The 18,416-nt window shown below is 45.4% G+C and overlaps 2 protein-coding genes across 3 annotated transcripts in view; one reads left to right on the top strand and one right to left on the bottom strand.

Moving 5' to 3' along the window:
- Nucleotides 1-18,416, bottom strand: part of RanBP3 (ran-binding protein 3) — a 198,080-nt gene that overhangs the window by 122,301 nt on the left and 57,363 nt on the right. The gene's annotated exons all lie outside the window — the stretch shown is intronic.
- LOC119181650 (solute carrier family 4 member 11-like) overlaps nucleotides 1-18,416 on the top strand; it is a 97,365-nt gene that overhangs the window by 33,582 nt on the left and 45,367 nt on the right. The gene's annotated exons all lie outside the window — the stretch shown is intronic.

The following is an 18,416-nucleotide window of genomic DNA, read 5'->3' as shown; positions in this document are numbered from 1 at the left end:
CTGTGAGAATTGTGTGGACTACGGGGATGGTGGGTACATGGTGACTATGAAAACGAATGGTGCTGTGAAAATGCCACCTAATATGACTGGGGGAACGGCGGGACCAAATGGGGCCATGGGGTTGATGAAGATGACTGGGACTTTGGAGAAAATGGACAAGAAAGGGACCACGGGGACTGCAAGGATGAACGGGACTGAGATGCTGAGATGACAATGGGCACAAATAGGATCATGGAGGTCAATGCGACTGTGGGTATCTAAAGCAACTACATGAAAAGCGACGCTCTTCCAGTTGGCCTAACGTGAATGGTTGACTTTCTTGAGAGCAGATAAAAACTTTTATCAGACAGGATACGAATGTAGCTATTGAAAGAATGCTCAGGGGCGTGAAACAGAAAAAAACAAATGTTGTTTTCGCGCATTACGACTCACAATATAGCTGTGCAGGCTGAATATTGAGGAATGGAGTGTGCGCTTCGAGAAGTTCCAGTGTAGTACAATTTGCGTTCCTTGCTATATTGTCTTGCGCAAGAATATTAAAAAGGGTAATCCAATGTCATCCCTAGGTACGCTACACGAAGTGTGAGTCCTGTCGAAGCCAACGAAGGAGTTTTCATGCACTGTTCTTTGGCCCCGGCAACGTCACCCGGCGGATAAAAAATGGCAACGAAAGTCAGGTGTTATGCACTTAAGATAATAATGCATAAGAAGCCGAATGAATCCAACTGGTAGCAACGTCACGCCAACAGGAGACAGAGAAGCCAGAGATATGAACCAGCAAATGAATGCACACTAATTTAACCAGCATTTTTACATGAATATTATAATATTAAAAATTATATACATGATAATAATTATCATCATCATGACCATAAGTAACGTTTTGGCGGGTGCTTTATAGGAATTCCCTCTCTCACACGTTTCAAATCTTTATGATTAGCTCTTGCAAACTGGCCAAGATGCTTGTAAATGTCTGTCTTACACTACATTCATGCGAACAACACAATGAGGTACGAATATACACAATATATGTCGACGAGTGGAACTAAGTGTTTTCCAATTAGTGTGCCAGCAAACAGCAGTGGACACAAAAGGCACCTGTATAATTCAGCTGCACTTAAAGCTTCCCAGTGAGTTTTTCTGCGCGTATTGTCGCAACAGCCACGTTATTTCCCATCAGTGTCGGTCCTCTGTATGAACTGTCAAGAGACAAAAAAAAAACGGACCTGGACGACACACGTACGTTTTTATCCACCCACTTTTTTTGCCATCGAATGGCTCTCTGTATATTAATCCATAGTCCCGGTCTTACACCCTTGCAAGGGACGTGCCCATTCTACGGCAGCACCTGTCTCGTCCATTCTGTAGCCGGGCTATTTGGACGACAGGAGCGCTAAGGGAATAAAAGAAACAGAAATTGAACGATCGACTCTTCTATCACCTCTATGAAAAGACACGATGAGTGCTCCTCCAGAAGTACCAGCAGCAGCTGCAGACTAGCAAATGAAAAGAGAAAAGAACGAACAAAGGAAACATTGTGCAGCCAGAGCTGTTTTTTTTTTTTTCACGCCGTCCTTCGCTATTTCATTCTACTAAAGTGGGAAGGGCGACTGTCAGGCGGTCTTTTCTTTCCCATTTTTGCCTTTATGAGAAGTAAACTACCCTCTCCAAGTTTAAGCACCCGACTTCCTAACACCCTATTAACTCCCCATTTCTCCCCCCTCGGCAGATCGCGAAGGTGGTGTCCGCTAAAGCATTTTTACACCCTTAATAACTTTCTTTTCACCCTACTCGAGGGAAACCTCCATGGCTTGTTCACTGCCCAACTCACCCCACTGCCCCTGTCCTTCGTTCACCTTTCGACTCCATTTACACTCCGACTAGATGGTTGCAGAACGTGCCACTTTTATTTTCAACCCATTCTGCACCCTCGTCTGTCCCTTCAGCGAAAGGAGAAAAGACGGACTCCCTTCCCGTAACACCCTTTTTATTCCCTTTTTCCACCACTCTCGCGTCGGGACGGGGGCGTCCGCAAAGGGATCAATGCCTGGTTGGAAGAGGTTCCGTTATCGACGCTGCCGCCGAGGAAGAGATCGATAGCTGCCGAACGGAGAACGAGCGACGGTGGCAGCGGGTGAAAGGGTGCAAGAGGGGAGTGGGTCAGGAAGGAGGTTCTGCAGCGCCCCAATGAAACGTCGAGCCGGGAGGCCTTGCCGGCGTTTTGGCTTGCCGCTGTGCAGACAACGCTGTCGCCGCTGCGCCCTCGCCGCGCGCCTCTTCCCTCAAAACCCGCGAATGACGCTGGTTGCTGCTCGTATCTGCTCCTTTTTTCCCTTCTTACGGGCCATTCCAAATAGCACCCGGCGCATACTGTGAGCACAACTCGCTAATGCGACACTCCGGTAAATGCGGCGCTCCAGCCCGCCTTTTTTATTTTCTTTATTTTTTCTTGCAAGCGCCCGCTTGTCGCCAGCGGTGGATTGCCGGGTTTGGCCGCCACCGCCACTGCTTGTTGTTGTCGCTCGGGCCGAAGGCTCGCGCGAGGTCGCGTCCATTCCACCACTGCGGCTAGCGCAATTACGAGAACCACGGTTTCCGTTCTTTCTTTTTCCCCTTTTAATTTCTTCGTTGCTGTTGCATGCCGACGGTAGACGTATGCAGCTTTTCTCGCTTTTTTTGAGGTGACAGACTTACGTGCATCATCAAAAGCGAAAGTTGATCGCTGGCGTCTACACGAACGGGTTAAAAATTATCTGATGATGTCATTATGATGTCATATGGTGATGATTCAATCAAGTGAGGCGAAAATTATGAAAATTAAAACGCCTTTGGCTTACCAGTCATCCCAGGCAAACGCGCAAGGAAGCGTGTCACTTTGCTGTAATAATTATCACTCCCCTTCGATTCCTGATGCCCTAATGCCTCGGCAGCTGTGCTCTGAAGTGGCCCTTACGGTTCGACTCCAGACCATAACGGCCATTTTCCCTCGAACTACACGGCTGTAGTACTCTGCCTTAAGCGCACGTGATCAACCGTAAGTGTACCAGCCCGTATAAATTAGCCCTAAGCGGTACAGCAGTGCTCAAGTCAGCTCTTGCTTTAGTACGTAGAATCTAAGAAATCAACTAGCTAGTCAAGCACACAATCAAATGATCGATAAATAAGTGAACCGGGCCGATGGTACACCAATCAATAGATATAAATGAAATATGCACCAATCAATCAACACATCAATGCTTGGCCTGATTTCATGCATACAGGCAACTTCGATACATTTACCAAGGTATGCATTTTCTTTTCCATTCCAATGTATTCTTTAAAGCTTTCGCATATTCTGTTTATATCATGGTGCATTAGGTTCTGCATTATGCAATTATATTTTTATACCTGGGGTTACAGTTTGGTTGCACGTCATTATTACAATTTCCCGCGCATGAAAATACCTACTATCTTTGATGTATTCGCTTTGGTGCCACGTATACATTATACTCATATAGAGAGATTGCAAAGCGAAATACGATTACTGCACTATCACTAACGTAGTTGCAATTCGGCCCGAAATAAGTAATAATCGATAGCGACGCCAATGTGCCAGAAAAATGACATAAAGTAAAGCGTCTTGTTGTTGGTCTGGCTTACGGGTTGCCGTAAACATCAGCTTGCCAAGTGAATTAGCAACCGCGACGTTCCGCGCGTCTTCGCACACATTCGCGCTAGCGCGCCGCTGCCCTCTGTCGCAATGCAGCGTTGTGGTAAGGTGGTGTGCAAGCAGAGGCGAGCTAACCGTTAGCTCTGGCTCTCGCCTCGACGCGTTCTTCTAAACTTGCAATTACGCGACCTCGGCGAGCGAGAACACCCACTTCAAGCCACCGGCTCACTCGGCCTCCGTGCCCGCGGCAGATTACCCTCAAAATGGGACGTGCGCGGATCGGGGACCAGCCGCAGCCGCGACCGGGGTTGTTGAACGCCGTAGAAAGCTCTCCATGCGTACGAAAAACACGATGGCCTGGCGGGAAACTGGTGCCTGTGACGTTGACTTTCTTGGATCATATTTGATATTGTGGGCGCGTTTGAGTGTTTCGTTCCGTAGATAAGTGCGGACGTTGCGACCGTCTTCCGGCTTTGAAACCGGGGCTAGTAACTTCTTTTTTTTACTGCGATAGCAATTATATGGACACTCTTGGGTCGATATCGCCGCCGGCGTCGGCGCCACCGTCACTCACCGTATATGTATACGTATCTATATTATGAAAACGCAAGAAAGAAAAAATAATCCAGAAAAAGCTCCGGAGCGCGGAATCAAACGTGGGGCCTCCGAATTGTGAGTGCGAGGCGTTAGCCAGTGAGCCACGAAGGAGCACCTCCTTCAACGTTCAAAAGGCAAACTATTTATATCTACCGCTGGTGAGGGGCATCTCGGGGGAAACTATCGTGTTTCCACCATTACCACAAAGATGGTGCAACGCTCGCGCGTCACCACAACGTCACGACGCGGCGGCGCGCGCTCTCATTTTCCATGCACACTTAGCCCCGCGGAGAGGGAGCAGGGTGGACGCTAACGCGCACGCTCATCTCGCGGTGCGGACTTTCGTACGTCTTGACTGGCCTTGGGCTATCACCGGAACGGTTCTGTTGAAGTTACCGGGCGCGTAAAGGTAACTGCAATCGTTGCGCAGTCTCCGTTTGCGAAAGGGGTGCGCTTTTCAGACACAGCGAAGCAACTGAGCCACTCATTCGCGTTCATTTGTACATGTGAGTGTATACGTTTCATGCATCATTTGTGCGTGAGAAACGTGGGGCACGTTTCAATATGCTTGCCATTCTGAGCGTGACCTTCCAGTTTGTCACTATTGCGTTCATTGCTTCGCTTTTGTGGCAAAGCTGTTACTTTTTCTTCATCTTTGTCACATTGAATACGTACTCAATTTGGCGAGGTCAAGAGGCAGTCCACGGTAAAAAGTAAAGGGAACTAAATGTGGGTCTCAGTCGAACGTTCCACCTTTCTTGCATATTTATTTTTAGTGTACTCTCATGCTAGATGCAAAAACCTATATTTAATTTTGGACAAACGAAGCAAGTTTCTATCACTTTTTTTGAAAATCATTGGCTTTACTATTTTTCATTTAGAACAGGTGTCACAAAAACCATACTATTGTAAAATAGTTAGGCATTCTTGTATATGAAGCCTAGGTACACCAATATACTGTAAAGAAGCTTGAAAAGGCCAGAAGGTGTTGGTGCATGCTGTCTGTTTGGTCGTAGCCAGTGAAGAAAAGGGTAGAGTCTATTCGCTACAACCCCTCCGATTGTTCATTTTCTATATGTACATGTATGCGCAAACGCACAACCACCCACATGCGCGAACAGTTATCTGATAAAGTTGTTGCGACCCCCCCCCCCCTCCCCCTTCGAAATATACTTTTTTCTGCTACCTCCCAGGTTCCTAGCACTGATAGGAACTAAACACTTCACTTCAAACCCCGCAGTAGGTGACATTTCGCGACGCAATTCAGCTACTGTAATAAAACCTGCTGTACAAAATACAGAAGCAAAGGTACGACCTCTTTCTCGCGTCGATGGCCGGCTTTTGTGGCCAGCTTCTCAACGACATTCCGCTCCATACATCGCCATTATTTTCTCTCTCTCTCTTTTCTGCCTCTTCTTCGAGACCGACGTACCGGCAGTAATGGTTCGCGACTGCGCTTCCGTTTGTGTTTAGATCGAGAAGCACGAAGAGGATGAGAGAAAGTGCCAAAGGAGGCGAGGAGAGGGGGCGTTATAGATCTGTTTCGGTTGCCCGGTTTCCAGGAGACACCGGTGCACCACTGACGAGGAATGATGGCACCCCCAATGGGACCCCACTGTCAGGATAATAGCAGAAACAGATGGAGAAGCAAAATAATAAAATAACGTAGGAAACTTGAAAGACGCTTTCTTTAGAGTCGAGCACGATCTACCTGCCATTGGCAAAACAGAAAAAAACAGAAAGAAAAAATGGGAACTGACTCACCCCTCTCCCAACACACGCACGCACGTACGAAACACCTGAATTGGTGCTAACGAAGCAGTGCCGTCATTTCGTCGTAACCCAACTATAAAATGCGCTGTTGGCTGCGAGATACAGGAGTACTATTCCCAGTAAAAAAAAAGTGTACGATGAGCTTTCTTTTTCTGTTTGTGTAATCGCTTTTTGCGTGGTTTGTGGGGACTCTGAACCCCAACTCTGTGTTTTGATATTGCTTCCTCGAAAGTATACACTCCCAGTCGTGAGTGAGATATGTAGACGGCAGAAGACGGCGTTCTCTACGGAATACAGCCTTTTGGTTTTTTATCGCAAGCAATTGGCACGATGATGGTAGAATTAGTTTTCAGAGGTGAAGTAAGAAACTTTATTAAAGCTGTTGCTCAGTTTAATTTTTTTTCTCGGAGACGACAGAGAGCATCACTAAAATAGTCACTCGTCTATATATGATCTCATTTTTTCCCTTTTACATATTCTATTGCCGCTATATGCACGGCTGATACCCCGTGGTGGGTTTATCAATCGCTCTAGGACCCCTCGAACTAACAGGCGACGAAGCAGTCGTTAGCTAGGCGACGACGTACGTACGTACGTACGTACGTACATACATGCATACATACATACATACATACATACATACATACATACATACATACATACATACATACATACATACATACATACATACATACATACATACATACATACATACATACATACATACATACATACATACATACATACATACATACGAATAACTTTATAGAAACATTCAGCAAGTTTGCGGGATGGGCCAAAATTCACCGATGATTAAGAAACCACCTAATGCTAGTTCTGACTGCAGCTGTTTAGGTGTTTTAATGTGGCGATAAGTTGAGACAAACAATTTAAGAGAGACATGTATGTAAACACAGTTACCTAAAACTATTCATTTCAGACAACTCCCTCTCTCTGTATAGAACACACGTCTGCGAGTCATTAGTGTATTTCCAAATTCTCCGCTCACATTTTCGACTTGCTGTTCCCATGTTCAACTTGCTGCTCCACAATGTTCAACTTACTGCACCAATGCCTAGTTCTCGAAGACAAGGCCTACGCAACTGTTTCGCGAGACCATATCATCAGTAGGATGAGTTAAGGTGGAGAGGAATGGGATTTTGCGAATAAGTTGTAGCAAGGTCTCAGTATACACCTTGGTTTGTTTTTAACAACAAAGTGTTGCAACGAAAGTTGTTATGAGATTACAAGGGCCACGTGCGCCGTAGTTGTCTGCCGCCGCCGCCGGTGTCCGTACCAATATCGTGCGAAATAAGAAAACAAATTTGTAAAACCATAGGATTTGAGCCCGGGTGCCCCAAATGCCAGCCCAGTATTCTACCCAAAACTCGGTCCCAGTCTCCGTTTAAGTCACTGACTACCACAATAGATTTGTGATTGTAGGTGTTTCATATCGTTTCATCACAATTATGTCTGTTATTCGTGTGTTGTAAACCTTGTTTTTTTCTCTTCACCCCTAAAGAAATACTGGAGAGTGAATTCGCGCAACGCATAGCTATGACATGGCCGCTAAACAAAAAAAAAGAAAAAAAATGGCTCGTTTCTTCGTCATATGAATCGGTGTATCACGAAAGTGACACATACCTTTATAAAAGTAGTGCTTATTGCATAGTTGATACCCTGTGCAATGACTGTTGGTGTTTGCCAGCTTTAGTAGTGTTTAATGTGGACACACCTACGTTGATGCCCAGTGCCACATCAACTCGCAACGACTAACGTCCGTAATCACGATTTAACTGTTTTCGTAGTTACCTGGACACAGCGTATCGAGAATCGCGCATAAAGATGTCGCCAACAAGCATGTAATAAAACACTGGTACTGTGCACTTGTTCAAATCGTCGTCATTTATAGTTATAAACAGCACTTCGATTACTCCTGGGTGACGCAGTAAGTTACGCCTGTGCTCATACATACATTACCATACTGCGCTTAAGCAAAGCAAAGATCTCAGAAACGTGCTATTTTTTGGTTGTAATCACAGAATAATCAAGTAGTTTCTATCTGTTAGTCTAAACACTACGTTAACTGTATATTAAAATACAGTTGTGTCTAATGAAATAACCCATAGAGACGATTATCGGGGGCCTAATCTCCAATGAAATTTGCCCTAAATTTGAGGTTTACTAAAGAAAACTAGCAACATAAAGACGCACTTTGAGCACTATCATGGGAGGTCAAAGTATAATAGTCTAGGAGAATTCGACATCCTACCAGTAATGACAGGGGAAGAATGGGCATGGTCTTATTTAGGGACGGCTTACTGCTCTCCCATAGTTGAGTACCAAGTACTCAAAATCGTTAAACTTTTTTTCTTAACACCACCAGACTGCAGAACGTCCACGGGAAGGCTTTCAGCTCTCTCATAGTAGAGTACTAGGTACTCTAAATCGTTAACCACTTTTTCTAAATACACAGTAAGAAAAGCCGTAGAAGGAATGCAAAGAGGCAAAGCCACTGGTGAGGACAGAGTAACAACGGACCTCTCGAAAGATGGAAAAAAATTGTGATAAAAAATTAGCTACCTTATATACAAAGTCTCTCTTGACAGGAAGGGTACCAGAACACCAACATCATCTTTATCTGTAAGAAAGGAGACATCAAAGACTTGAAAAATTACAGGCCGATCAGCTTATTCTCCGTTCTCTACAAACTACTTACAAAAATATTAGCTAATAAAATTAAGACGATATTACTGTTCTATGAGCCAAAGGACCAAGCTGAATCTTGTACCGATTACTCCACAATAGGGCATATTCATACTATCAATCAGGTAATGAAGAAATTATTACAACCAACTCCTAAACATAGCTTTTATTGATTACGAGAAGGCGTTTGACTCACTCGACGCATCAGCAGTAATGCAGGCACCACGGAATCAGGGCATCGCGAACCCTACATAAACATACTGGAAGAAATCTACAGAGGATCCACAGCCACCATAGTTTTCCATAAAGAAAGCGAAAAAATCCCAATAGTGAAGGATGTAAGGCAGGGAGACACGATCTCTCCAATGCTATTCACCGCGTGTTTACAGGAGGTATTTAGGACCCTAGACTGGGAAGACTTAGGGATAAGAGTCTATTGAGAGTATCTTAGTAACCTGCGATTCGCTGATGGCATTGCCTTGATGAGTAACTCAGCGGACGAATTACAGTTCATGATTACTGAACTAGACACGGAAAACAGAAAAGCAGGTCTGAAAATTAATATGCACGAAACTAAAGTAATGTGCAAGAATCTCGGCCGAAAACTGTACTTTGTGATACGTGGAAAGGCGCTGGAAGTTATTAAGGAGTATGTCTACTTAGGACAGGTCATAACCGCGGAGCACACCAGGCAAGCACTCTTAAATCATGACTGGTAGATTGCCGCAATCCCTCAAGATGTAGGTATATAACAGTTGTATCTTGCCAGTACTTACCGACGCAGCAGAAACCTGGAGGCTTACAGAGTTCAGCCTTAATTGAGGACGATGCAGCGAGCGACGGAAAGGAAAATTATAGGTGTTACCTCAAGAGACAAGAAGAAGCAAACTGAGTCAGGGAACGAACCAGGGTTAAGGACATCATAGTTGAAATCAAGAAAAAAAATGGACATGGGCCGGCCACGTAACACGTAGGCAGGATAACCGGTGGTCGTTAAGGTAACTGACTGGATTCCCAGAGAAGGCAAACGCACGACTGGGGAGACAGAGAGTTAGGTGGGCTGATGAGGTTAAAAAGTTTGCTGGTATAACGTAGCAACGGAAAGCACAAGACCGGTTTCATTGGCGGATCATGGGTGAGGCATTTGCCCTGCAGTGGGCGTAGTCCGGATTATTATTATTATTATTATTATTATTATTATTATTATTATTATTATTATTATTATTATTATTATTATTATTATTCCTATCTGTCCCGAAAAGGTTGCCACATTAAACTCTTTGGGTGCGCGAGAAAAGCGCTCCTTCTCAATCGCCAAACGCCAACAGCTCATCATGCCCCTAGTAAGATGGCTGCAGCAGCCACCATCTTGAGATGGGTACGGCTTCACTCCTGGCCAATACTTTCCACTCAAGCAATTTTTTAAACCTCTTTGGCTTCAGCAGTACGGGAGGAAGAGGTTCGTAGCTCGAGCCGCAAACGCACGCATGGGATTCCACACCTCGCTGGCCTCTGCCTCACTCCTTCAAGGCACCACATTCGCCCGTCGACATTATTGCTTTTATGCACCGCTGGCTGCGGCAGTTTTATTAATCGTTGCTATCGCACTCGTAGTAGTTGGCTGCGAAACACCGTACGTGCATGATGAAGCTGTAGTACTTCGACAACTAGCCGTCGCACTCTAATACGAAGACAAAGGCAAAGAGCACGGAAATAAAGAGACGCAGACATGGTATGGGTGACTCCCCGATGCTAGCGTAGCCAATGCTTGTTGCTGCTATTGAGACGCTTTAACCACATAGCCTCTGAGACGACGCGGACGCTCAATCTCAGAGGCCATGTTTTAAGTGCATCGTCGACGAATCATTCTCTATCCGATAGGTGCGGTTAAGTGTCATTGTGTCATGCATCATCAGTTCTCTACATCGGTCACAGATGGCGGCACCGCCGCGCATGGCCTACAGCCTCGTCTAGAGATAGTACTGAGCAGAGAGAACGCGTGAGGGATATAAGGCACATTTGTGAAAAATGTTTCATCTGACTCGAGAGCTTAGTTAGTAGAGTGCCGGGCTCTCGATCTCGCGCGCCATAGGGTCGGAGGGTCGAATCACGCTGGAAGAACATTTTACTTAAGTATTTTTTTTCTCACTTAGTGGCATCCATTTTTTCAACGTAACATTCATGACGAAAATGCGTCGCCAAACTCTCGGTGGACCCCGGCATAAAACACTTTCGTTCAACGGCCGTGACTATGATGTAGCCGGCAAAGATGAAGCCAATGTGCACCCCTGGTTTGTGTCCGAGACATGGTCTTTTCATGTGAGACCTACCTGGAGGTGAAATGGCCTTGATCTGTTAGTGTGAACGCCAGGCGAATAATGAAATAAGGGATCACTGTTCACGACGAAAGAATCTATCGAGAAGAATGTTTATGAGCTGATCTCTAATAAAATTTGGCCACGGGCTGTGGCATTTTGCAGAAACTTGTAACACAAAAAAAAGTCGAGCACAATCTCTCCAAAAAGATGTATCATCAGTAGCAGCCTCACTACGCCGACTAGAGGCTAAAGGCGTCTCCCATGCCCCGCCAATCAATCCGGTCCTGTACTTTCTGCTGTCACGTTATACTTGCAAACTTCTTAGTCTCATCTGCCCACCTAATTTTTTGTCTCCCTCTCGCGTGTTGGCCTTCTCTGGAAATCTAGTCAGTTACCCTTAATGAACAGCGGTTATCCTGCCTGCGCGATACGTTCCCTGCACATATACAGTTTTTCTTCTTGATTTTAATTATAATATCCCTAACCTCGGTTAGTTCTCTTACCCACACCTATTGTGTTCCTTTTCATTGTTCAATACGTTGTTCTCAATTTAGGTTGAATCCTCATTGTAAGCGGTTTCAGCACCGCCAAGATGCAGCTGCTATATACTTTCCCCTTGAACGATAATGGTAAACTAACATTTATGATGACCTATCAGTTGATACGCATTGTCTTATATTAGGGTGTGTGAGGAAAATAATGTTTTTTTTTTTCGCTACACGCTAACGTTATATCTTGTCAGCGGTAAGACGGAGAATTTTTTACTAAACTTTCGAGGCGTAACAATTCAGAAGGAAAAACCACCAGGGCTACGTGGAACGCGCAGCGCTCTCATAGGAAAAACTGGAAGAGCGGCGTTTCAAAGCCTTTCTAACACTCTTAGGGTTGCTGCTAAAAGCACATGCACTTGCAGGGAGGCAGCCATGCACTATACCATCCTTCGTCATTCGTCTGAGAATAGGGGCACCCACTGCTTACTTGCAAGAAATGTTGTGCTTTTTTTTTAAAGTCCATCGTCTTTCTTGGCTTGCTTCGACGCATAAGTTGTGGTCTACTTGTCTCTGAATGTCTCCTATTTTCGGCTTCTGTTCCCCGACTCAGTGAAAAATACGAACGTTTAACCCTTTCCAAGCGACCAGCCGTCGGGATCTCGTTTCTGCGTTGATACGTGCCGACATTGTCAATAAAAAAGCAAATATTCACATATTTTGGCACCACATCAGTACGGGGTCATTAGGTAGTGCGTTACTTTGTTTATAAAATACATACATACCTAATTACGAAGGCCGCAGTGCTTATTACACCGCGCTGGCAATGCAACGCTATGACCAAAAAAAAAAAACGAATGTTTCCCATGCTTTACTAAAACTACATGGTGCTGCCACCTACAAGTGACCTTGCGATCTTAAAAAAAACTTTGTTTCTTCAAACTACTGCTGGATGGCACCCATGTCACGCAGCGCCGGCAGCGCCTATTTTCAGGTTTTCTGGCGCAGAACGTCAAATAAACGTTTTTTTCCTCTCTCTCTCAACAGAAGACTATCGTCTTTCGACGACATTTGCAGTGTAACATGCAGAAACGCCTCCAATTTTTTATGCTGTGGCTGACGACGATGAATAACTATGCCTGAAGCTTTCATAATCCCCACAATCCCCCCCATTGCGTATGCGCCACTGTTAATAGGTGAAGATTAAGCTTTTGTAATGGGTTTGAGCATTCAACGACTCCTTCGTTTCGTAATTAGCATTGTGTGACAGCTGGTTGTTCTATCGATGTTCTGAAAGGCTTTATTACTCATATTAACGCGATTAATTTCCCGACATCAAGCTTGCCTAAGGTCACTTTTCAGGGGAAGTCCAAACATCGGCGTGGCTTTTTTTCTCTTTATTTCCGGTTAAAATTTGGAGAACAAGGTCAGCATATTACAATACACAACAAACATGACAGACCAATTACTACGTTCGTCAAGTACTGCTAAAGTACATCATACCTTAAAATTCTTTCGTAGTAAGCAGGGCTTCTACCCTTTCTAACCGTGAAAGAACAAATTATTTTTTTCTTACTATACCTCAAAAAACAGTGATAGGCTTTCTTTAAAATACTTCCTTAGTGGTAGAATACTTGGCTAAAACGCAGGGTATGTATTTTCGAATCCCATTGTGTTCTTTGTGTGTTTTATTTATTAAGATTTTTTCCTATTTTGTGCGATAGTGATTACGAACACAAATGGCGACGGCGGACAACTACAGTGCACGCGACCCTTGCCGTAAAACTGGACCTAGTTTCCCTTTCTTTATAGCATAGCGTCTACACCAGCTTTTTTTAAAAGTCACGGAGGAAGATATGTTTAGGAGTTGAAACTCCCGTTAAATTGGGTGTCCTCAGGGGTACAGATAACAGATACAAAAAATTGGCCCTTATATTTCCGTGCTTCGTTGTAAAGGACGATAAAAGAAGATGGTCTTTTGTCAGGAGTAACAGCGTGAGATATGGCGCCATCTTGCAGTAATATAAAAAAACGGAATTTTTTTAGAACGCAGAACCGCTAGTAGTAAAAGCACTGGGTCGTTTTAGCTAAAGCCCCCCAATCTTTTAGGGGTGAAGCTTCTTTTAGTCTAACCCTGTCCTGCGTCACGCGTAAGCGAGAGAAGAGATGAGAAAGAAAAGAAGGCAGTATCTCTCGATTATTGTAATAGACAGCGCTGTCTCATAAAAGTGCATACAAACTGCAGTTGAGTGAGAATATTCTGGATGGCGCTGTACCGTTAATCTCCGATACGCTGCTGCATAGGCTCTTCCTGGGTACGCGGATAAGGAGTTCCTCTCTGAATCTCCTGGATATTCGCCGTACGTGGCGGATCGTTGATGGGGCATGAACGAAGCAGAGCGGCGGGCGCGTTGAAGACGCTTGCACTCGGCTTCCTTGGCTCACGTCTCGTCAGCGTTACCCGTGTGCCGTCTGCATTCTCGAACGCGATGGGACGCAAGGACGCATGCATAAATGGACAGACACATAGACGAATCGACGGACGGACGCTTGGCCCCACTCATCATCATTCACTCCGTAGATATGCTGTGATTTTTATTTCTTTTGGTTTCGATAAAGTGGACCACGCACAAAACAGGCGATAGAGCCAACGTAGGTCTTCTGACCGATTTCCTGCGAAAACAGTAACCCTAGACAATAACCCTAGAGCAAAAAAAAAACAGTAACCCTAGAGCAAAAAAACAGTAACCTAGAGCAAAAACAGTAACCCTAGAGCAAAAAAAAAACAAAACAAAACAAAGCAAAACAAGAACCGCCCCCAACTACTGACGCACGTGCGCTTCGCTACAACGGGCTTCTTCCGCGTGCAAAACTGCATTGCGTAAAGCAAGCTTTACAGTGAATTGTCTCTGCGTTTTTGAATTAAAGTGAGCGAGTGGGCATGTTTGCGGCGTGGAGCTTCTACAGAATGAAGCGTTGACAAATAAAAAAAAACGATCGAGCTTCTTTTCAAAGTATTAATTTACGAAAAAAACGAGTTCAAAGAAGACGGGTGAGTTTAGGGAAACTTTAAACGGCGCGCCTCACTGCCGACGTTCCAGCGGGAGTTTCCGTTCCGATCGATTGGTATCTGGGGTTTAACGCCCCAAAAACACCATATGATTATGAGGGACACCGCAGTGGAGGGCTTTGGAAATTCGAACCATCTGGGGTTCTTTACGGAGCACCCAAATCTGAGCACATGGGCCTACGGTATTCTCGCCTTCATCGAAAATGCAGCCGCTGCAGCCGGGATTCGATCCCGCGACCTGCGGGTCAGCAGTGGAGTACCACAGCCACTGGACTACCGCCGTGGGGCGGGATTTTCAGTGCTACAAACATAATAGCGAGGAGAAAGGCGCTCAGGCATATGTTTAAACCTGTTTTCGGTGCCTAGTAGTCGAAGAAATGACCCAGCGCAAGGAGTTGGAGAAAGAATAAACAATAGCGTTCAATTGCAGTGAAAGTTTATCGCCCTTGTAGTTGTAGTTTATCTCCTTTATACGCTGCCTCATATAATTCATTATAATGGCTAACCAACTAGCCCACCTTTTCGTTATTCCACGGCAATAAGCTTTCTAGGAGCGAAGCTTCTTAAGCCATGGGCCTGTCTATGCATTTCTTTCGTGACCGGTTCGTAAGCACCTCTTTGTACGACTCACTCAACAGGTGGCCCAAGTGTGACAGACAGACAGACAGACAGACAGACAGACAGACAGACAGACAGACAGACAGACAGACAGACAGACAGACAGACGCATTGAAGGACGCACGTACGGACAGAAGCACGGGCGGAAGCATAGATGGACGGACGCACGAATGAATGGAAGCACGGACGGACAGACGAACGGACGGATGGATGGACGGAAGCATGAACGGACAGACAGACGGACGTACGGACTCACGGACGTACGGACTCACGGACGAATGGTCAGAAAGAAGCATGGACGGATGGGCGGACTGAGGCACGGGCAGATGGAAGGAAGCAGGGACAGATGGATGGACGAACAAAATCATGCACGGGCATGATTTGTTCATCCATCCATCTGCACGGGCAAATAACATGGGAGGTAGGAAGGCTGCAGTCGACCACCATAGATTATGCTCGGACGGATGCATGGACGGACTCGCGGACGGATGGACAGAAGCATGGACGCACGGACGGAATCAGGCATGGAGGGACGGATGAAAACACGGACGGATGGATGGATAGGCGAACGATGGACGTGAACGGATGCTTCGCCCGACTCATCATCGTTCACTCCGTAGATATGCTGTAATGTTTTCGCCACAAGACGCCGCCAGCATGCTTTGGCTCTCCAGCAATGTGGCATTATCTGGTCGCCACTAACAGTGGAGTTGCATCTCAAAATTTTTTCTTCCTCCGTGGTTGGTACTAACATAATGTGGTGTGTTTACAAGCATTTGTTATCACAAAGGCCTAATGCTTTAGAGCACTATACGCACCCTACTATGAAAGAGCTGTAAACTGCCACGGTTGTTTATAAAAATAATTACTCCCTCTTGGGACGCTACAGACACATGAAAACAGTGTTTATGCAACAAGCACAATAACATAAGCAAATGGATAAGGACAATAGACATGGCACCTTGGAAAAAGATGTCCAAGTCCGCAGGGTGTCCCCAACACGTGCTACAAATGACTAACATGCACCCCCACACTTATCACAATATACAATCACACACACACACACACATATATATATATATATATATATATATATATATATATATATATATATATATATACATACAAATTGATTGTTGTCAGATCACCTGACTATAGAAGCCAGGCCAGATGGAATACTGGAAAACTAGTAGTGCACACCCGAAACTACCGACCGAAAGCGGCATGACCACTATCCTAGAAATTCTGCTTCCTCAAGGAAGAACAATTTCTCCGACACAAACGATAGACGTTCTGGGTATAAGCGCTCCAAGATCAGAAAGAGAGCACGACGACGATGACCTAGTGCAACGGCTTCGCACCACATACACCACAAACAAAAAGCTCGCTAGAGGACTTGGAGGTGGCCCTGCTCGGCTGCTGAGACCTTCAGGCCCAGCAGGCCTTGGTCCAGAGATCCAGGACGGTGGCGTCGACCATTGCGGTCCTGGAATAAATACTGCACCTAGTCTGTAGGGACCTCTAATGATGTCCTACACCTCTCTTTTTTAAATAGATGCTTTTCACCACCAGCAGCTGCTATGAGAAGATGGAGAAGATGTGTAAAGCGACTACGTGAGCAGCGACCAGATCTGATAAACCGATTAACACATAAGCCATGAAAGCCAGTGTTTCTCAAAACACCTTTGTAATGACACATTGCTGCAGCATGTGTGATTAGACCCCTGTAACGGACAGTTCAGACAAGTGGAAGATGGGATCATGCCCCACCTCTCTAGTCTCTCCTGTGTTGGGAGTGCTTCCCATCCTAGACACCAAATGAAGTCACGGAGATGGCAAGGCAGAAATGATGCCGTTATCGCGCTTCGCGAAGCACTTCTCGATCGTTCTAGGCTGGCTTGAGGAACCAGAGGGAGCAGAAGGGCCGCCGTTGTATCTAGAACAAAGCTTTCTAGAATGCCTACATCGGGACAAACCTGCTGCGCGTGACGATAAACTGCTTCTGCAGTAGCATGAATTGCTCCACGGCATGCCGTGGAGTAAAATGCAGAAACGTTAAGTGCTTGCGGTGCAGAGTTAAGCTGTGCATCTGGTAGCAAGTAGCGTATCTTGGTGCTTAAGAAATAGCAGGCAAGATCACGCGCAGGCACTGATCATCGTGTAACAAGCGAAGTAAGAAGCGCAGGTAAGGCAGCCGACAGTGGACAGACACGAATGTGAATGGTCAAGTGTTGTTTGGCAAACCAGCTATGTTCCACCTGACCCAAAAATGAGTCAAGGAAGGACTACAACGACCTAGTTATTCGTAATGCGGACTATACGACATGAGATATGTACTATGTACGGCCACGAAGCACAGTCTGTGCTAAGTACCTTCTTTCCAACATCAGTATTTCGTATTCTCGTGCCTCACGGAGGCGTATTTTTACGTCCTCAATTGAGTACTGAAAACCACACGGAGGCTGATTTGCCGTAGCACGTATAATCAGCCCCCAGAATGCGAACGTTCTCGCTTTTTCGAAGACCAAAAAAGGGACTGAGGCAGGCGACAGGGGAATCAATGAATACATATCAACATTTTGAAAAATACAACGCAGCACCTGAAATAGTCCCATACTCAGCAAAAAGTTGTAGGCTACAGAATAAACTGTCTTCGTTCTTCAAATACAGCGTGAAGTCATCAACGAAGGCTGCCACCTTTACGACACCACTACTTGGTAGTCAAAGGCATCAAACGTATGGATCAGCAAGTAGCGAGTGCAGGAATGGTTCGAGGCTGAGTACAAAGTACAAGGAATGGAGGACAACGTTGGCGAACACCACGGGTAACAGAAAATGGCCCAGTCTCAAAACCATCAAGAAACAACGTGTTGTGTATCTTTTTGTATACGTTTCTAAGAAGCTCAATGAAGATTTGTGAAAAGCCAAGCGCTGCCTTTACGCTAAATCAGAAGCTATATTCGAGGCGGTTGAATGCCTTCTCTTGATCAACCTACACAACGCTTCAAGAAACATAAATCAGGTGTGGACATTCTTTGCCCGCCGCGATAGAGAGCGCGTCCAAATAATGTTCGCCTTTAATATATGTTCCGGTGACATTTTCTTCGGTGGCGCTGCGACATGGGAGCTCATAGAATTGCTGCATATGCGACATTTAGGTAGCATATGCAGTAACTACAGGAGCTTAAGGAACCTAT

This window comes from Rhipicephalus microplus, chromosome 10 (genome assembly GCF_043290135.1).
Source record: "Rhipicephalus microplus isolate Deutch F79 chromosome 10, USDA_Rmic, whole genome shotgun sequence".
Classification (NCBI taxonomy): domain Eukaryota; kingdom Metazoa; phylum Arthropoda; class Arachnida; order Ixodida; family Ixodidae; genus Rhipicephalus; species Rhipicephalus microplus.
The sequence above is the reverse complement of the archived record's forward strand: the minus strand, read 5'-3'. Positions and strand labels throughout refer to the sequence as shown.